We start from the raw sequence: 20,730 nt of genomic DNA on the forward strand, positions 1-20,730 counted from the left end.
ATAGAAACTATTGATTCCTCGGTGCATAGAACGAAATAATTAAAAAATCTTGGAGCGTTTGTAAGCTTTGGAAAAAGAAAATTTCCTGTTGATGTTTATTTTTTGCCGTGACCCGACGCCCTTCGAGGGCGGCTCTGGTGCGGGCAACGTTTGTGGGTATATTTTGATTTAAAACCCACTCGAAGGCGGTCGAGTGTTGTCAGGAATGTCACTACAGTCCGCCACTTGAATCAACTAGCCGGACTTTGGGGATGTGGTGGAAAGGGTGATGCTTCGGCTGAACTCTCCTCCGCTGACTTAGCTCCTCGAAATATCCTGCCAACTATTCCCTGCATCCCGGGTTCCACTGGCAACTCCTGCCAACTTCATGGAAATTCCAAACCGGTAAAATCCCCAGTTTAGTTCAATGGAAATTAAAAAGTAGATCCATATATGTACTTCGTAGTTATAATTGACCGTAGTAATTATTTAAATTAATTATAGTTTTTTATCTAAGGTCATGGTTGAGATAAAAGGCTAGAGTTCGTCTGGTGAAGCTTTTCCATCCATCTCAACCAAGGCCTTAAATAAAAACTATAATCTATTTTTTTACTTAATTTATTTTTATCTACAACTATATATGTTGTAACTGTAACTATATTATATAAACACTGATTGGATTTCAATTTAAGGTACGAGCGTTATAGGAAAGCTACCCATTGGCAGCTAATATTAATCACTAATCTAAATATTAATCTTTTAAGAGATCTTATCCACATCCTTTTCTGTCGGTGTAATTGTTTGGAATGGAGTAAACGTATTTGTGTGTTAGTGTGATTTTGTAATTTATTATGAAAACGGCTGTAATACGCTTTGATGTATGAAAAAACTGTTGGCATGTGAAGTGTTATTGTTTACGTAAAAAGTGACCGACACAATTAGTCTTAAAATTTTGAATTCAAAATTTCGTAATCTAATATTGGAATATTTGGCCGATCTATAAGCTTGATACCCGTACATCCAAATAGCTTTGAGTAGGTATGTGTATGTCGAAAGTTTTGATTTTAATGGTAGGTTTGGTTGTTCTGTTAAGTAGGTAATAAAGCATTTTAAATCGTTTGTTGAGTCTAGTTAGTTGTCTAAGTCCAAGTCAGTCTTCTATCAAATGTAAGTCCATAATAGTTAACTTTGTCGGATTAAGGAAGAGGTTCATTGTAAAAGTATATGCAAGGACAAGTCACACGACGGAGTGAAAAGGTGATCTGTTGTGACATTAAGTAGTTAAAATTTATTTTCCAAAAATTGTTCCATTTTTCAATATTTGATATGTGGTTTTGTAACATAAATGAAGCTTGGGTAGAAGGTATGTGGCGGTAAGCGCATTCTCATTTGTGGGCATATCAGAAGTAAAAATTGTGTACAACAGCGGAGCGAGTATTGACCCTTACGACACACCTGCAAGCACTTCTTCCATCTAAGAAGTCTCTGATACCTGGTTTATTGCGAAAAATCCATCTGTAAGGTATGACTGTATAATCAGATAATAAGCCTGGGGTAAAAGTAATATTAATTTGTATGATTATCCCTCATGCCATTCTTTTTCGAAGGCCTGAGAAACATCTAGAACAGTTTCCGCTCGAGACATGAGGTTCGAAAGCCAAATTGATGGACTGGTAAGATGTTGTGTGAAGTAGCAATAAAGATAATTCTTTTGAAAATTAATTTTTCGAATAATTTAGAAGGAACAGGTCATTAACTAACAGGACTATAAGATGATGGTGGGCTTAAATTTTTATGAAACTTTGGGTTTCCGGAGAAATTTTCCATTGTACGCGAAAGTGTGTAGTTCTCAAAATAGCGTTAAATAAAAAAAGAGAGAAAAACGACGGAGTTTTTTGGAAGTTCTTGAAGAATTTCAGCTGTTATCAAATCATGACCAGGTTATTTTTTGTTAGGAAGCTGTGGTATTTCTTGTGCTACTTGTTGTGGATGGTTAGGTCTTAGATCTAAAGGTATAGCTTTCCTAAGTGAATCTGATATAAATGTATCTTGTTCAACTTTGATTAAGTAATGAGGTTTGGATATCTCGGAGAGATGTTTCGCAAATGTTTCGGAATTTTCTTTATTGGACACTATCAAAGTTCCATAATCATTCCTGAGAGGAGCTGAAATGATGCTATGACTTAGGATATGTTTAGCACTACGCCAGAGGCTCCCATTTGTCTGTTCACAAACTTTTTAAATGTGTTGTTTATTACGGTTTATAATTAATTTAAATAACAAATTGAATTAATTTTGATTAATTTTGAGTATTCAATCGATTGAGTTCCAACAAGTTTGGTTAGATAGCAGTGTAAAATTTATCCCCCAAAAATAAAATTAAATGTCATAAAAATCCATATTTTTAACATAGTCAGTCCTTTTTAAATTAAGCTTACCAACCTAAAATTTAACCAAGGATATCATTTCAGTAGTCGTTCAGGAAGAGGGTAGCAGTTTGCTGTTTTGTCGGCTACAGCCAAGTCGGCTCCCATTTTCCCAAACGGCTACTATTAAAGTATAAGTGAATCCTCAAACATCTTCCGCTTTCACCACTCAATTCCTTCACACTTCAAGCAGATTTTGAGTCTCCGAATATTTCACTCAGTACGTGGGTACCTGGGCTACCTTGAATTCGCTGTTAAATTTGCTGTGGAAAGATTCACATATATTTGGGTTCAAGGAAGGCGAATATGAAGGCTCAGCAAAGTTATCAGGAGAAAAACGGCTATCTGGCATTATATAATAATTTGCCAAAACATAATTAGTTTGTTTATGTTATCGTCTATCGGTTTTATAGCCATTAAATCGTCTGTGAAACAGTGGAAGACGTTTGTCGGTGGTAGGTAATGGAGACAAAATAAGGGTTTCAATGTTTTATTGACATCAACACCACTTAGCAACACATGCGACTCAACATTCTGTAACTATTTCCTTCCGTTATCACGAACTGAAACAAACAGTAAGTTTGCTCAGGTGGGATTGTTTACAAACTGTCATGCCATGAGAGAGGAATGGTAACCGTCCCTTTTATAAATCAGGGAGCCGTTTGTGAATCTCGCAACAAAGGGCGGTAGCCGAGTTGCCTTCACCGGTTTTAGAGAAAGACATTGAGCTATGTGTATATACATGCTCTTTAATAATAATTTAATTTTATCCTTTACACATTACAAATATTTGCACATATGTGTTTTTTCTGTGTTACATCATAGACACTACGGATTGTACTGCCATGATATGGTGACATGCAGATTTAAAAATGTGCCTGCTTTCTTTCGTTGATTTCTATCCATTGTTTTATTATATTTTATATTTACATTAAATTTAGTGATACTCATTCCATAGTCAAAACATTAAAATAAAAAATAATACTAGTGAGTAGTGGGAACAAAATGTCCCTAACTAAAGGTTATAAATCTTTGCCTCATGAGGATTCAATTTTAAATAGAAACGCTAAATGTTTAGACATAACCTATGCAAATAGTTAAAGGATTAACATATGCGCTTGTGCATCCACAAAATGTGAGGAAACTATACTGCCCACTCGGTTGGCATCCTATTTAAAAATGATTGTTTCTAACATCGCAAGGCTAAATAACATGTAAATTGAAAAAAAGAATTGCGGTCACGGTGGGAAATTTTGGAAAATGGCCGTCACGCACAGAATGGGTTAAGGAGCAAGGTATCGACGCCATTGTCATTTGTGTGAAAATTTTGGAAGTGAGATCAGATCACTTCGTTGAAAAAATGAATGTTAAATTCGTTGTAGATAATGAGGTTTGTAAAGATCATTGACAACTTGTCTGAGGACGTTTGATTGATATTACTGGCTGCTTTGGATATTTAATTAGATGATATTTCCACTCTATAACCAATGTAGTCGTTGTAATGTATCGTGTAGTGTTAGTTAAATTGGAACTGTCAAAATCGAGTTGCGTTCTAATGGTCTTTGCAGCTGTCCAATTATGCTTCGATGGATGTTGAAGGTCGCTTAAGTAGTATTTTTGTTGGAAGACAAAATTTCAATATCATCCGTGTATGTGGTAATTATGGTGTTGGCGTATATAGAAAGATAAGCATTATAAATTATAAACAAGATGGGACCAAGAATGCTCCCTTGTGAGACGCCGGTATTGGGCTAAAATGTGACAGGAAACATTGAAAAAGAGTAAGCAAGAATCCTGAAACGCTTTGTGCGGGATTGTGTGATCCACATCTGTCTGATGGCTAAGTACTATGTCCCATAATTATTCCACGTTCCATAAGTATCTCACTCAAAAGAAAGGTAATTCTATTTTATCGACCTACAGTGGAGGAGAAGAATTTTTTTTTCGATGGAAAAGTACATTTTTCAACATTCAGTAATCCATATTTATCATAAAAGACAAAATTGCAATGTCATCCGTGTAGGTGGTAATGATGGTGTTGGCGCATATAGAGGGATAAGCATTATAAATGATAAACAACATAGGACCAAGAAGGCTACCCTGTGGGAGGCCGGTATTGGGCAACTAGACTTTGATAAGCAGAAGTTGTTCTTGGTTATTAGAGCTTACTTGGATAGGATTCGGATCAAAAGACCAAAACGTAGGTGATAATGTTGGTTTTTGGATGTGTAGGAATACCAGCTGTACAAATGATATACAGGATGGGACCGGGAATCTCTTGTGAGATGCCGCCTTGTACTCTTGTACCTCCGGCTAAAGCGTTTGTTATTTTTATTTTTTTAATTTTATTTATTTTTTCATTACAAACTTTCCTGAAAAGGTTCAACAGATAAATCAGTTATTTTATTAGGTAACCTAGTTATTATCTTTGTTGTTATCAACGTAAAGGCAACAGGGGCTGAATCAACCTTCATGGATAAAGTTGTGTTCGATATCAAATTTTATGTACATGTGCCCTTTGGGAGTATGTAAGAGGTAAGTTAAGATAGAAGAGGAGATTTCACTGGATCAATAGGGTTCTGAAGGCTTATTTTCGAAAATCATGCTTAGCAGTAAATAATGAACAAATTCGTTAAAAAAATTTTAAAACTGAAACAAGTGTGCATTGAAATGTAAACTTGTTATTCTTTATGATTACCTAAAATAGAAAATAAAATATTTCAATGGAAGTTATAATTTATATATTTTTTAAAAACTGCGGATTTTTTCTATTTGAATTTGAATAAAACTGGTATGTCGTTTAAATTTAATTGAAAAATTATAATAGCCACAAAATATGTAATTTCTATCAACAAGATGGCCAAAATTATTGGAATATCATTTTATTTTTACAAACCACGCCGACCTCTTCCATCTCCCGATTGAAGAGTTCGACAGTTGTGTCATTCGTACGAACTCCGCCCAACGGATTCGTTTTCACTGAGAACTTCGTAATTATGTAGGTCCAGTAAACTTGAGAAACCGCTCGTAGAATGTGACATAGATTTGAGGCACCCAGAACAAGTTGCAAACAGTTAATGAAGTTTGAATATTAGAGTAGCCCCGTTCCATTATTTACAACCCCATATTTGCCTGAGCTTCAGTTTTAATAACATTCCACCTTTAAAGCCTATTTTTCGAATTGGCCAACGATTTTCTACAAATACCCATTTGCAGAGGGATTGTTTAAAAGAAATATATTTTTAAAGGTTAAAATGATTACATAATTAAGTTCCAGTACTGCTGTATAACAAGTAATTTGGTTTATAACCTGGCTTGCAATATCGTAAAAAAAGCATTTCTCTGTTATGTTTCTCATACGAAAGTTTCTCTTTAACATAGTTTGTTTAAGCTTTGTTGTCAAGATTGTAGTTTATGTGTTATTTCGTAATTTCTTTCATATAACTACACTGCAATTCAGACACCAACCTTACGATTGGCCATGACGCTGGCACACCGAAATTCCAAAAACTCGCCAAAATTTCCCCATGGAATTATGGGTAAGGTAAATTTCTTGAGCGCGAGCGGTGAGTGACAAAAAAAAAAGAAGTAAGTCTTTTCACTGAGGGAACCAATTTTCTTAAAAAGAACGGTTTTTCCCATCTCTACTTTCAGCAGATTTGAATTGAAGTAAGCGGATCAGGGATAATCAATAAAATTGGCCGATAATCTTTCACCTATAGTGTTTGATGAATTCAATATATTTAGTGATCTGATTGACCAAATTACTTCTTACAATTAATTAATCTTTTTATTTAAGTTTTTGGTTGAAATGAGAATGGATCGAAGTTACGATAGCTCAAGTGGTCCGAGCAGCGGCGTATTGACCCGAAGGTCATGGGTTCGAAACCCGCTCGTGACACTAATTTTTCACCTCAACCAAAAACCTCAGATAAAAATAACAATTAATTGGATTAAAATAAAGGATTATACTCGTAGACATAAAGATTAAAAAATTTCTTAACCAAATTGAAACGTACTTTTAGTGTTAATTTTATATATTTTAAATGTTGATTGTAATTTTCATATAGTTTTTAAGAGCCCATTTGATCAATATTAAAAATCTCAAATTAAAATGTTTGTATAATTTTTTTAAATTTTAATAGCAACTAATTTTCATGTGATACTTATAAGAGCCAGATTATTTTTTTTCACATGTGGGTACGTGGTTACTTACTTTTCATGCCATCTCCTATGTTTTTTGATTTTTTAAAAACAGATAATTAAAAATTAACATGGCGTAATTTCAACTTTTAACTAACTGTAACATTTCATTTCAACTAAAACCTTACATAAAAAGATTAATTCATTGTTTGATGAATGTTGAAATTCAAGTAGATTTGAAGCCTTAACTGTTTTTACATCGATTCGAGCATATTAATTTTAAATTGAAAAAGTACGAAAAATCTTTCTGTATTAGTATAAATTATTTTCACGTTGACTTCTAAGATAAAGTGCGTAAATTTTGATGTTTTGCGCTCGTGCTTAATGAATATTTCTGCTCTGGAAATGTAAAGAGAAGAGTGATATTGTTAAAAGAGGAGCAGGGTAGTCGTCTCCTAACGGAGATTGTATCTCGAATCCTCCCACCGCATTTATCTTACCCTTTGTTTTATTACACGTCTCCTAGGGCGTTTTATTTGTCGCCGACGGGATCCGATAACCAAATATATGGTGCGAGGGAACGGAAGGGTTCCCATTTTCATGCATCACACCTAAACCGGCCCCCTTCGCTCATTCTGACCTTTTTACCTATGCTAATGCTATATTATATTTTTCCATTCCACGAGACCTCACCCTCCGCCGACCGGCCCCCGACCCGGGTCGGCTCCATCGGGGCCGTTTTCAGACTCCATTGTTGCTTCGGCCGGCCTTTTCCTTTCTTCTCGGCAAAATGTCAACTCAACCGGGGGAGATATAAATTTAACGGTACATTTGTAAAAACATTACTCATCTCAGGGGATTTTTAACTCTGTTTTGTTTGAACAAGAAGTCCTACCAATTTTTTTCCCGAATTTTATGAACAACGGTTTTACTGGAGAAATATTTTATGTTTTACATTGTTTTATCAAAACCCGAGCTAACTGTAAGAAGCAGAATAGAAAGACAATACACTTGCACAAAAATAATTAATGCTGAAGTACGTTTGAATGATTCGTTTTATTTGTTATTTTTACAAGATCTTTTTTTTAGCATTTATAATAAATTTTATATCAAAAGAAAACGTAAATGGAATCCAATAATTAACTCCGAAAAATTCCAATTTAAAAAAAAAATTCGAATTCAAAATGTTCAAGAGATCTTAACCACTGAAGAATACAACAAACCATTAAAAATGTAATCGTTCACATTGAAATTCAAAAAATTGACTTTTTCGTAAACAAAATAAAAAGTGATTATTCCGAGATCATGAGATGCGGTCTGGTGTGACGTAGGTTTAGAAAAACATTTTCTTTATCATGCCAACGTTTCGATCTTTATTGAGATCATCTTCAGGTATTTATAAGATTTATAAACATTGTTTAAATTTTACAATTTTCAATTTTTGTAATTTTAAAATTTTCTAGCATTGTATAAATTTATTTTTTTAATCTAAAATTTTCTAGCGTTGTATAAATTTATTTTTTTAATCTAAAATTTTTCAGGAATGTATAAATCCATCTTTTTTAATCTAAAATTTTCTAACATAGTATAAATTCATTTTCTTTCTTACCTCCTACATGTATTTGTAAAATTTAAACAATGTCTATAAATCCCAGGCCCTGAAGATGATCTCAATAACGATCGTAACGTTTGCACGATAAAAAAATGTTTTTCTAAAACCTACGTCACACCAGAACGCATCTCACGATCTCCGAATAATCATTGACTAACGGTAACTAAACACCACGCACAAAAATAAATAATGTTAACTAAATAAAATAGATTCTAAAACTTTACTGCTGCATGCAGCAAGGAAGAATATTTCCTTACTCCTCACAGATTGTCTTGCAGTTTCTTCATCTCAGAAAGTTAAAAATTCTCGCAGATATTAGGCTGTAGCNATACAACAATCCGTTTTCTCCTAAACCGTTAGGCAATTTTCACACATTAAACTCAATTTATATTTTAGTGGTCAATTGACCAAGTTACTTCTTTTAATTAATTATTGTTTGAATGTAAGATCTTGGTTGAGATAAAAAAGTCAGTGTCACGAGCGAGATTTGAACCCACAACCTTCGGCTAAATACGCTGCTGCTCTGCCACTTGAACTGTCGTGAATTCGATCCTGTCGGACACCAACTCTCCATATCAACCCTCAATCCTTCGAATTTTTGCTCTTTTTGCCATGTTCAAATATCGTGTAACCAGGATTAGATTCTCATCGACTTATGAAGTGGCCACGTGGAGATTCATTTGACCAAGTTACTTCTTTCAATTAATTATTATTTTTATCTCAACTAAAACCTTACATAAAAAGAATAATCAGTTAAACGCAATGTTTATTTTTATTTTAGACTGCAGCATTCCGTTTTTCATTTAATAAAAACTGCAGTCAACAATTCGAAGTAAATCGTACCTTTGGCTTAAAGTTTGATTTGCACATGATATACAGGAGACAACGGGGTATTGACGGGAAATTAATTTTTGGACATTGCTCCGTATTCCATGGTTGGGATAGAAAGTTGTCAATAGTGTATTCAAAAGAAAATTATTTCAGTTTCAATTGCTACAGTTATTTCTTTAATTGTAAACAAATTTATAAAATTTGAAAAATGTAAAACAAGTGATTTGATCTATGTTTCCCTATGACCAGCAAAACCCCGTCTCCTATACACTTTTTTTATGGAGAGAGAGTTTAATCTAGGGATGGGAAAAAGCTCTCTTTTTAAGGATCAGATCAAAACCACTCTCTCAGTCAATGAAACAACTCTTTCTCGATGCTGAAAAAATTTATCTTACTTATAATTTAAACTGGCGGGTTTTTCGTATAGGTTGATTTTCTGAATTACAGGATTGGAATGTGAAAGAAATAAGGAACTGTTCAAAGTTTTTGTATTATTGTCAATAACAAATTAATAAAACAAAACTCGAAAAATGTAAACAATAATAAATAGCAGTAAATAATTAGTTTTATTAAACATAAAATAAAACGAAATTAACTCTAAATAATATACTTATGTTAAAATAAACTACAAAAAATGTGAGTGTTCTGTTCTGACGCTACTCGACGAAAATGGCGTAATTTTATGTGCAAAACCATGAAATAAATTGTTAGTTAAATTTTATGAGCAAAACCGTGTAATAAATTGTTAGGTAAATTTATTATACCAAAAAATGGTATTCCGGTGTTTAGTTCAATTTTCTACAAAACCATGAAAATTAATTTTTAAAAAATAAAAACTAATGAATTTTTGATATCAGTTAATTTGGTTTATATTAAAATAAGTATGTTGTAATTAATTTAACGTCAATAATACATGTAGTTTGAATAAAAATATGAGTGTCCGGTTCTTTTGTCTTCGACTGTACTAGATGCTAACCGCCGAAAAGCTGGACAGTGGGTATAGCAGAGCGTAGAGTAGAGTAGCGTTGCATAGCATCTGGCAGATGTGCATGGGGGTAATGCAATCTTAAGGAAAATTGGACTTTGGATTTGCGTCGGGTAGCATCGGATAGCGATGCATCGGGTGTGTTCCCGCTTAAAGCTGGAGGTGTGATGACCTGGATAGGTGCATCATGAGAGAAAAGAGCTGCTTGAGCGGAGATTGGCTGGAGAGGCAAACAGGGTGAGAAGTCACATGTTAATGAGTATTTGAAGTTAATGAGTTGTGGTGAAAGCAAAATTTTAAGTTGAGCGACAATCGCTTATGTGTGGGATCGAAGTTATAGGAATATAAAAGCTACCACCTTTTTTTCACAACTATTTACAACTTAATTAAGTGAATTAATGTTTTGTACAGCTCGCGAGCGGAGTTCGATCCTCACCTCTAGTTTGATCAACCGTACTCCTCAAAAAATAAAGTACCATTCTACCAAGATTAAATATTCTAAACCTTATAAAATAATGCAATTTTTGGTAAATTTACTAATATTTAGGAAGTTTTCCAAAACAGTGAATCCTTGTAATTTTTGGAAATTCTTTCAAGGTATGAACTTCATAGGTTTGCCCTGCGATACGTCTATTCAGTTGATCTGATGGAATTCAGCAGATGATGCATTGATATGCAATCTAACGGTGATTATAACAACAATAAATTTTTATTCATAAATAATTGATAAAATATGTTTTTTCGTACTACACGTCCGTTTTTTTTTTCCAAGAAAAATCCTGCCTTCTGGACGAAGTGTATTAGAAAAACCGTATTGCCCGCATTCTACTCCATTGGTAAAACTATCAACCAATTATTTTTTTGCACTTGTTCACTTGCTTTACTGCTGTGATTGTTCTGATTGTATCACTTCTATAAGATAAAAATATTACATTACATTTATAATTTGATTTGGAAACGAAAGTGTGACGATAGAAAATTCGAAACTGGAAGAAATCAGTCGCTCATTATACCATTATCCTAATTCATAAACGCAACAATGAGAGTTTGATTTAGACCATATTTTTCCTTATTGTTATAAAACTAGTACATTATTGTATGTTATACATTGATCACACCTGACGACAATTTAGAGATACGTAATGTAGCAAGTCAGCATTAACCTAACGGGCGCATTTACGTTAATTGAAACTCGGCACTTGGATAAACTTCCCAAACTCCTAGGACAACTTTCGCCCACTAGTCAGAGAAGTCTTTACCCGTAATTAAGCACACTTTGTAACCAAGCACATATACGTTACTCGATGAACACCGAGACCGGGCAGAAACGAACGGCAATTAAATCCGGAATAAATTTTGTAATTTCACCGGGACTGTATAGGAAGAAGCAATATGGAAGGCGGGCCAACGGTGAACATGTTTCTTCGTTTAGCGCTATTATGAAATGTGGAGCCAATTTACTGAAATAAACGGACTTAGCGTGCGACCTTAGCGAGAAGATTGCCATTTTTAAAGCTTATGGGCCACCCACCGAGTTTCACGCAATTGGGGTGGACGTGCTCCTTTTCCTGAAAATCGCCGTCACGATTTAATCAAGAATTTTAAAAAATAATGGTCCTTTCAACGCAAAAACGGAAGTCAAGAAGTTAATAATGAACTGCAAATGGAATAAAAAGTAAAGAAAACCTAACACTTGTAATAATTCATTATTAACTTCTTGACTTTTATTATACATTTATATTAAATGATTACTTGGAGATTGTGAGATACGGTCTGGTGTGACGTAGGTTATAGAAAAACATTTTCTTTACCGTGCCAACGTTTCGATCTTTATTGTGCCAACGTTTCGATCTTTATTGAGATCATCTTGAGGGCTCAAAGTGTTTGTTTTCCGTGTAGTAGTATCATTCTTGTGTGTCGTGTTGAGAGTGCGCAAATTATATTCAGTGATGCACTTCAAATCATCAATATCAACAGCACTGATGACCACAAAGATAATCGGAAAAAAGAATGCCCATTTACGCATCCTACCTCTCACGAGCTGATAAAAGATACTTGCTTTAACAGAAATCGCGAAGACACACTGATGATCGCGAAATGTCGGATTGCGTTAGAATACCAGCCTATCGATGAAACAATTGCTTATTAGGCCTTTAGATTTAAATATAGAAAATTTTATTGAAAAACTATAATCTCATTCTCGCTAATAAATACATTCCCGTTAAATAATACATTCTCGCTAATAAATATATTTATAACACTTACGCTACTATTTATTACTTCTATTTACTTTACACAAATACGCAATATACACATCACCCAAGTCACATTTAAACTGCATCTCTATACCTAACGTCTGTTTCAAAATTTTGTTAGACCAACAAGTGTTTTGCGTGTAGAATGTAACGCCCTTCCTGAGTGCAAAAAATAAAGTGTGGGAGTCTTTTTTGGGTGTAGCTCAAGAGTATGATCGCTAGTGTCACAAAGGTACTATTCTAATTCATTTAGCCCAAATGTTTTACCTAAATAAACAACTTATTGATACTGATTATTATGGTAACGTACATTATTTTTGGCTCTTGCACATGCAAATTTACTATGATTTTATTTGTGTGTTGATTAGTGACCGTTAGTCGAAGAGTATTCGGAAATCGTGAGTTGCGGTCTGGTGTGACGTAGGTGTCAGAAAAACAATTTCTTTATCGTGCCAATGTATCGATCTTTATTGAGATCATCATCAGAGCTCAAAGTGTTTGTTTTCTGCGTATTCGTCGAATTGTAACATTCTCGCGTGTCGTGCTGAGAGCGCCAGTGAGATTTATCTCAATTTGAGCCCTGAAGATGATCTCAATAAAGATCGAAACGTTGAAACAGTAGATAACTTGCTATCTAGAGGTGGTCACCGCTACAGTCTGATTATATTGGGTGTATGCAAATGTTTTCTTCTATTTGCAGGAAAAAAACGCAAACTTTCAAAACATTGAAGTATTTGGTTTTTAATCTAAAACATCATTTCCTTTATATAACATATTGCTAATGTTCTAGTGGCACAAATAATACTTTTTTTGTCAAAGTTTCGTGAGTTGACGAGTAAAACCTGCAAGTCCTGTTTTCAGAGCGTTTTACTTCAAAAATTCATTAATTTTTAATTTTTCTAGGTAGCAAGATAAATCTGAAGGGGTAAGGTCGGGAGAATATGTAGGAGGGGCATCTGTTGGCTGCCTAACAGGGCGATTTTACTCTGAGTGCGTGCAGCTGTGTCATGCCTGCCAATGTAATGGTGAAACAGGACGTTGCGACATTTCACCAAAGCTGGAAGTTTTTCCTTGTCTCTCGTCTTGCAATCTGCCCTTCGGCGGTTAAAATTTTTGTAAAGGACCTCTCAGTCCAAGTGACATATACAAAATAAACCCTTCCAATTTAATCCTATTCAGATGTGAAACACAAGCCATGCGTCTTGCTTGCTCTTGAGAGACAATTCATCAGGAACCGTTGAATCAAATTTCACAACGTACCTTGCGATTGTTGTGCGATGTATCTGCAGCCTTTCTGGAAGCTCTGCTACAGTTAATAAGACCTCATCAACCAATGCCACTAATAAGTCGTCGCTTTCAAGCTCGTTAGCCGTTCCACAACTTTCTTTGATTCTTTTTTCTCCATTACGAAAAGTCGGTTTAACTATCGACTCACACGTTGAGTTACTATGTTATAACCGTAAATTCCACATAAATTTTGACAGGCATCCGTCATGTTATGTCCGAGCTTGAACTCATATAGCAACTAATGCTCCAATTAAATTTCACCTGCCTCAATCTAGTACGCGACGCAGCTTATTCTAGACTGACTTTTGAGATCAAGCACCTCTTTCTTAAAAATCTCTTTCAATAGAACGTTCCCCATCTTAGAGTTAACGGGGCTAGCAGGTAAAAATGGATAGCCTTTATGAAGATGTATGTCGAAATTTGAAAAACAGAAAAAATTCAAAAAATTCACACTCCCAATGTTATAATATATATTTATTAGTAACATTAACTGCTTTATTTTATTCTTAATTAATGAAATTAAACATTAATGCTGTAAGTCTTGTATTTGCAGTTCTTACGCCAAAAATTTTGCCGGCTTTGCTACGTGGTGAGGGCCGGAGTTACATAGTTTAATATTATTATTATTTATTTTATTACAATCTGTAATTATTATTTACAATATGTAATTTGCGGATACATGAACTTATGTACAACTATTTACATTGAGGGGAGAAAATAATCAATCTCTCTCTTCACTTTGTTTATGTTGTTTTTACAGTTTACTCGGAAAGGAGGTCGCGGGGCCATTTCTTCTTTAGACGCCTTATGGGGTTGTAGGGATGGGTTCTATCGGACAGGGCTTGGGCAAGACTATTTGGATGGAGAGAGAGTTTTTTGTGAAACTTGGTAAATTTTTGGTGAATAAATTTTTGAATATAAGGAATTTGAAGGTTGTTGTGGAGGGTAGGATTTGAGACATAATAAGGAGCATTTACAATGGATCGGAGGACTTTAGATTGAAAGGATTGGAGGCGTTGGATATTGGAAGGTTTAGCGGTTCCCCACAGTTCTATTCCGTACGTCCAAATCGGTTTTAGTAGTGTTTTGTAAATAGTAAGTTTGTTTTTTGTCGATAGTTTAGACTGTCGTCCTATAAGTCTGTGCAGTAGACCATAACGTCTGTTTAGGTTTAGTCGTGTCAGTCTTGTATGTTGATTCCACGTTAGTCGTGAGTCTAGGTGGAACCCAAGGTAGCGAACGCAGTCGGATTTGGGGATAGGAACGTTGTTGTAGTATATCGTGAGAGGAGGTTTGCTTCGGAGTGTAAAATTAAATTGAAAATAGTCGCCAGGGAAACAGCGAACCGTAAATATAGGTATAATTTTTTGGTTTTGTGATACCGTCAATGGTTCAAGAGGAATTCAGCCTGGCCATCTACAAATGACACCCAGTATATCATACAACAATGGATCACACCTAAAGATTTTCTTTAGGTTCATAAAAATTTATCACAGCAGATGATACAGCTAACAATTTACGAAATAATTAATAACAATAATATGTAATGGACGAGTTTATTTAAGCCTAGGACTATAAATACTCCTCAGGTAAGAAATATCTATGACACGCTTTTTTTGTCTTGTAAATCATTTCTTTATTTACTTTCAATATCTGCTAACTATTCAATTATATTTTTAATTAATTTAATAGAAAGTTAGGAGTATCAATTTTACAGGACAAATTGAAAAATCACCCATGGATGTTAAGTAGATAAATATTAATTCCTTAAATAGATTTTGCACTCTCTTTAAAACTGACATTCGTTGATAGTTTAGTAAAATTTGAAAGTACACTAAAAATATTAAACACGTAATTTTCGTTTCTTTGATAGCGTCATTGGTTCAGGAGAAATTCAGCCAGACCAACAAAAAGACCACACACACACACACACACACACACCCCACAGAGAGAGAGAGAGAGAGAGAGAGAGAGAGAGAGAGAGAGAGAGAGAGAGAGAGAGAGAGAGAGAGAGAGAGAGAGAGAGAGAGAGATTGAAAAAAGTAATTTGGTCAATCGGCCCACGAAATAAAATTGATTTAGTTAGTAAAACGAAGTATATCTTCACCAAAGCTCTTCATTGAAAGAAATGATAAATGATGGAGTGAGTGTGGTGTTCAATACTTTTTAAAAGGATAGTTCCTACTCGCAGTAAGTTGTTTTGCAACGATCCGGATTTCGAGCCTTTTAGCTCATCATCAGGTTGAAGGACTTCTACAGTTTGGTTCCCGATTACTCATCGTCAACAAGACAAGAGGATCTTTAACGTCCGCACCTAGCCTATTCGGCCTTATCGGACGTTTTGATTCTCAAGATGAGAGCTGACGCACTTCTGCATACGACGGAAAAGTGTTACCGCCGCAGCATTGGTGTAGTGGTGTCCCGGCCCCTAAGGGTCAGTAGCCGAATGGTCGGGCCCGCATTGTGCGTCGGGTCGTACGCCGCACGCGAGGGGCTAACGGGCCGAAATACATCAGCCCGTCCCCCCCGCGTACTCCCTAGATAGAGAAGGCGACTCTATCTCTCTGAGTGTAGAGGCTCCTCCAGCGTAAAAACTTTCGGGAACGCCCCGACAGCGGTTTCGGATTATAAAGTGGGATTGCTACCCACCCCCTAGATGAGCACTGTCTACGGTCAAAGGTCTCTTATCGAGCTCAGCCTACACCTGCTGCACGTAATCGAGGGACGCCATAGGTCTAGCCTAGGTGGTCCGATCCTTCCCTTCCCCAAGGGTACCACGCCGGTCATACGCACAACAATGCAAAGCATACTCGAGTCAAAGACCGCCGATTGCATTACCCTTTTCCAATCGCTTACTCACGCACCCAGGGACTGTAGCATGATCATGACGTCCTCAACGCTTACATGCTGTCGTCCGGTCGCAAAGTCTCCCGTGAGGAACGGGGGGTAATACGCTGGCCATGCGCAAGCTTCACGAAAGGTCCCAGATAGAAGACAGCCTCTGTCTAAGTTCCCGCCAGGGGCGTCACCACAAGCCACCACGAATCCGTTCCCAATGTGACAGAGGGCAGGATTCTGGAACATTTCTGTCACCCCGTGGTACAGATGGCCATACAACCCTCCCCCGTCTTTGCAGACAGGATCTGGTGCACTGGCCCACGTGTGACTCTGCTAAGACACCCGACGTCCCTGCCGACCCTGAGGCCGACATAAGACAGCTTGTGCTTTAGAGAGGTTGCCACGCCCTCTAGGCTACACCATTATTTTGTGCCCGGATACCCCCCTTGTAACCATGGGTTAGGATCACAGGATAGAATGATGGAATTCGGATTGAGAAACAGGGCCGTGGAAGAGAACACGAGGTGAGCCGTTTCGGGGTCTCGAGTCTCATCCACATTATACCACCCGTCGTCGCCGTGGTTCCACATAAAGTGGGCCATGACTCCCAGGGTGGGTGGAAGGACTTCTACAACCACGTCTCTCGACATGAATTGCCAAAGTGAACCGCTGATACCTCCGCCAACGCGACGTTCCAATTATCAGCTCTTCATTTGTCGCCGAGAATCGAATCCTGATTACACGACATTTTAAAAATGGCAGAAGGAGGGAAAATTGCTGTCTGAGTGGATCGAAGTCAGGATAGATCAAGTGGTAGAGCAGCGGCGTATTTATCCGAAAGTCGTGGGTTCGAATCCCGCTCGTCACACTGACTTTTTTAACTCAACCAAAATCTTACATAAAGATTAATTAATTGAAAGTAGTTATTTGGTCCATCGGACCACGAAATATAATGGATTAAATAAAGAGTTATTGTAAACTTAACCAGTAAGTCAGGGCTAGGTGTGTCTCCCCAACAACTTAGCAGGCTAGTATGTCAACCTCTCACACTTCATAATTTTTCAGTCAATTAAACCGGATAATTAACAAATTCCAATTAAATATATACTCAAAATATACGAACAATATTTATATACTAAAAAAAGACACATTAATTACTAAGGAAACTAACTTACAAAGCATGGATAACTTAATTTCCTATGAGTAACACTATTACAAAATGAGAACAAACTCACGGATTAAATAAAACATCTTAAAATTAACATAAACTTTTATTACTAAACTTTGCTACCCGTCTACCATTCTTGATTCCGGCGATGTTGAAAATCCCCGCTTCCAGGAAGATGTGGATCACTTTCTCCAAATTTGGGTGGGTCCGCTGTCGTCTTAGTCGATGAAGGAATTGATTATTTTCTAAAGATCCGGCCGTGCCGTAGAGATATACGTCTCGTCGCACACCGTCCCATTTGTCTTCCTAGTCCTCTGTACAGGCTCACTCACCTACACTAATGCTAAGCCGTATTAATTTGAGTTTGACACACTGTCAACTTTAGTTCAAGAGGTATTATAATTTTGGTGGAATACCCGGTTAAATAATAATGCATAACATATTTTGTTACGAACTTGACACAATTGTCTCTTTAATGCTAAAACAAGTTATTTATATATATCACTAATCTTTTCAATTTAAATAATTAAATCAGTTTTTTCGCCATCTGAATTTAAATTAACGCAAAGTTTTTTAATTATTTTAAAATGATAATCCAAAAGTCGGATCGTAGGTCGAAGGCGCAGTTGTGAATGACGAGCAGACGCAGACCGCAAAAACACATTTGCAGGGTGCTAATAGCCTCGACATGTGTTCCCTATTCACTGCATATATCCCTCCCCATTTAATAACTCAGTTTATGCCGTGTTTTTTCTCTGTCCTTTCCAATTACCAGGCTCGTATTCATTTCAAACGTGCCGACAAATCGGAAAGCAGCTTGTTGCTAAACAGCCTGTTCATGTTTCAGTAATGAAGGTTTATTGAATACCTTCGTAAATTATCTAACGTTTTTTATCAAAAGCGCCAATTTTTGCTGTTTCAATGACTACAAGGCAGGCTTATTTGAATAATTACTTGTACAGGCTTTCGTAATCTAATTATTGTAATTTTATTATTTATTATACAATATTTACTTATTTACTAGCATTTCATATTTCCTATCCTCAACGAAATATCCCATTTAAATACAAAAATCTCAGTTTTGAATTATGTATGAAGGCCATAATTAACTATACAACTTTTGTATGGGCAAATATATGTGCATGTAATTATTATAAACACTAATTTGTACAAAACAAACTTTTAAGAATGAAACGTTCCAAATCAGTGATAAAATAGTCACCCTAGTTTTCGTTATTAATTATTAAATACTAATTTATAAAATTTTCTTGCATTGTATAAATTCATTATATTTTTTTTTACATCTTACATGTATTTGTAAAATTCAAACAATGTTTATAAATCCCAGGCCCTGAAGATGATCTCAATAAAAATCGAAACGTTGGCACGATAAAGAAAATGTTTGTTTAAAACCTACGTCACACCAGACCGCATCTCACGATCTCCGAATAATCATTGACTAACGGTCACAAACACCATACATATTGCGAAAATATTAATTGTATGCGATATGGACGCGTTTGGAGTGTTGAGACGATTTGGCTATGACTGAACTTGTCTGCACCGACTGTACATTAACTGGTATATATGACAGGTCTTGCATAGACCTGCTCTGTTCTTGTTGGAGAAATAACACAATTCAGATCGTCTTGGCAAAACGGGAGTTGTTCGACACAGGTTTGGGAGGTAGCGAACAGCCGGACACGGATTTGTCGGGATTCTGAACCTCCGGACCTAACTGCTGAGGTCTACCCCTCTGAAGCTTAAAATGCAATAAAAAATGATTTTAAAAAAATTCGAAGCGTCGGTGGGATGGAATGCGGATAAGCTCTCTCAAGAGCTCTGTCGATAGATGGCCCATTGGGGACCTAGGGGTGAAGGGGCATCCCCACCCGATTAAGAAAATGTCATGCAAGGTTGACACACGAACACTTACATTATACATTAGATGTGTCCGGCATGTAGAAAAAGATTGCTTGGTGTGTCCCACCTAACTGAAGAGTACCATTCCTTGGCTCCTTATAGAGAGCGCATAATAATGCCCCCCGCCCGATATGAGAATTGTGCTTGAGCATGGCAACGAGTATCTGGTTCCACTGTCCCGACTTTTACATGAAACGGGACTGTTTTACTTTCTTTAGTTCTTTATAGATAAGTAATTAGATAGTTGTAAAAATAAAAGTTCTATTGGTAAGTATGCATTAATTTTCGTAAGTTCATACTAAGTTAGCCACTGCGGCGGAATATTGAGTACTCCGCAAAACTCTTATTAGTTAGGTTAGGTTTAGAATAGGTTTTTATATTCTCTGTCTGTGTGTGTGTGTGTGTGTGTGTGTGTGTGTGTGTGTGTGTTTTGGTAAAATATTTATTGAAAGAGGTTTCTTCACAATGCCGACTATAGATGAGAATACAAAAAAGCAAGAAAAGTAGAAATGCAGAGTCGCGCCGGCATAAGAAAAACTTTATGCTTCATTAAGACTCGAAAATTAAGTATGAAAAATCGGATGGGTGCTGGTAGAATTAAGTACCTTTTATTGAATAATCCAGATACGTTTAATTAACCACCCTAGTAATAAAAGTACCATCCATATGAATGCGTTATGAACATGAATAGTTCAAGATACTAAACTTCACACCGCACCAACATCAACTATCAACAACTAGGTCATTTCGGCTTCCTAAGCAATCAGTTCCCAAACCCATTCATACTCTCACTCACTCATAAATACATTCTTTCTCATTTATGTACCATTTACTCGGTTATGGTGGTGGAGTACACGATATTCGTTACACCTATTTATAACCAACCTAATTGATTGTCGATGGGTGCTCGATATTTGGCCATCGGCCCTCTCACTACAACTTCAGACTTCACGCTAATAAATACATTCCTTCTCAGCTTGTGCAAAGAAAACAAAAATATCAATAATATATGTAATAAAACCACCCTGTTTCCTCCAAGAATTGGTCAAGGGCTCAAACACAATTGTCATATCGGTTGGCATTCCTACGCGCTCTCTATATGGAATTGTAATGCTTGATTAGGTAAGAAATATCTAGTAACTTTTATATGCCAGCCGGACACTTACGCGAGACGGTCCGAAAGTTCCTCAATTCCTTCGTCGAGCTTTCGATTTCTGTACTCCAGACACATGATGGAAAAATATTTAATCCGGTTCACTGTAAATGCGTTAACCTGATTTTCC

Source organism: Cimex lectularius, unplaced genomic scaffold (assembly GCF_000648675.2).
Source record: "Cimex lectularius strain Harlan isolate CLEC.00 unplaced genomic scaffold, Clec_2.1 scaffold108, whole genome shotgun sequence".
Lineage (NCBI taxonomy): Eukaryota > Metazoa > Arthropoda > Insecta > Hemiptera > Cimicidae > Cimex > Cimex lectularius.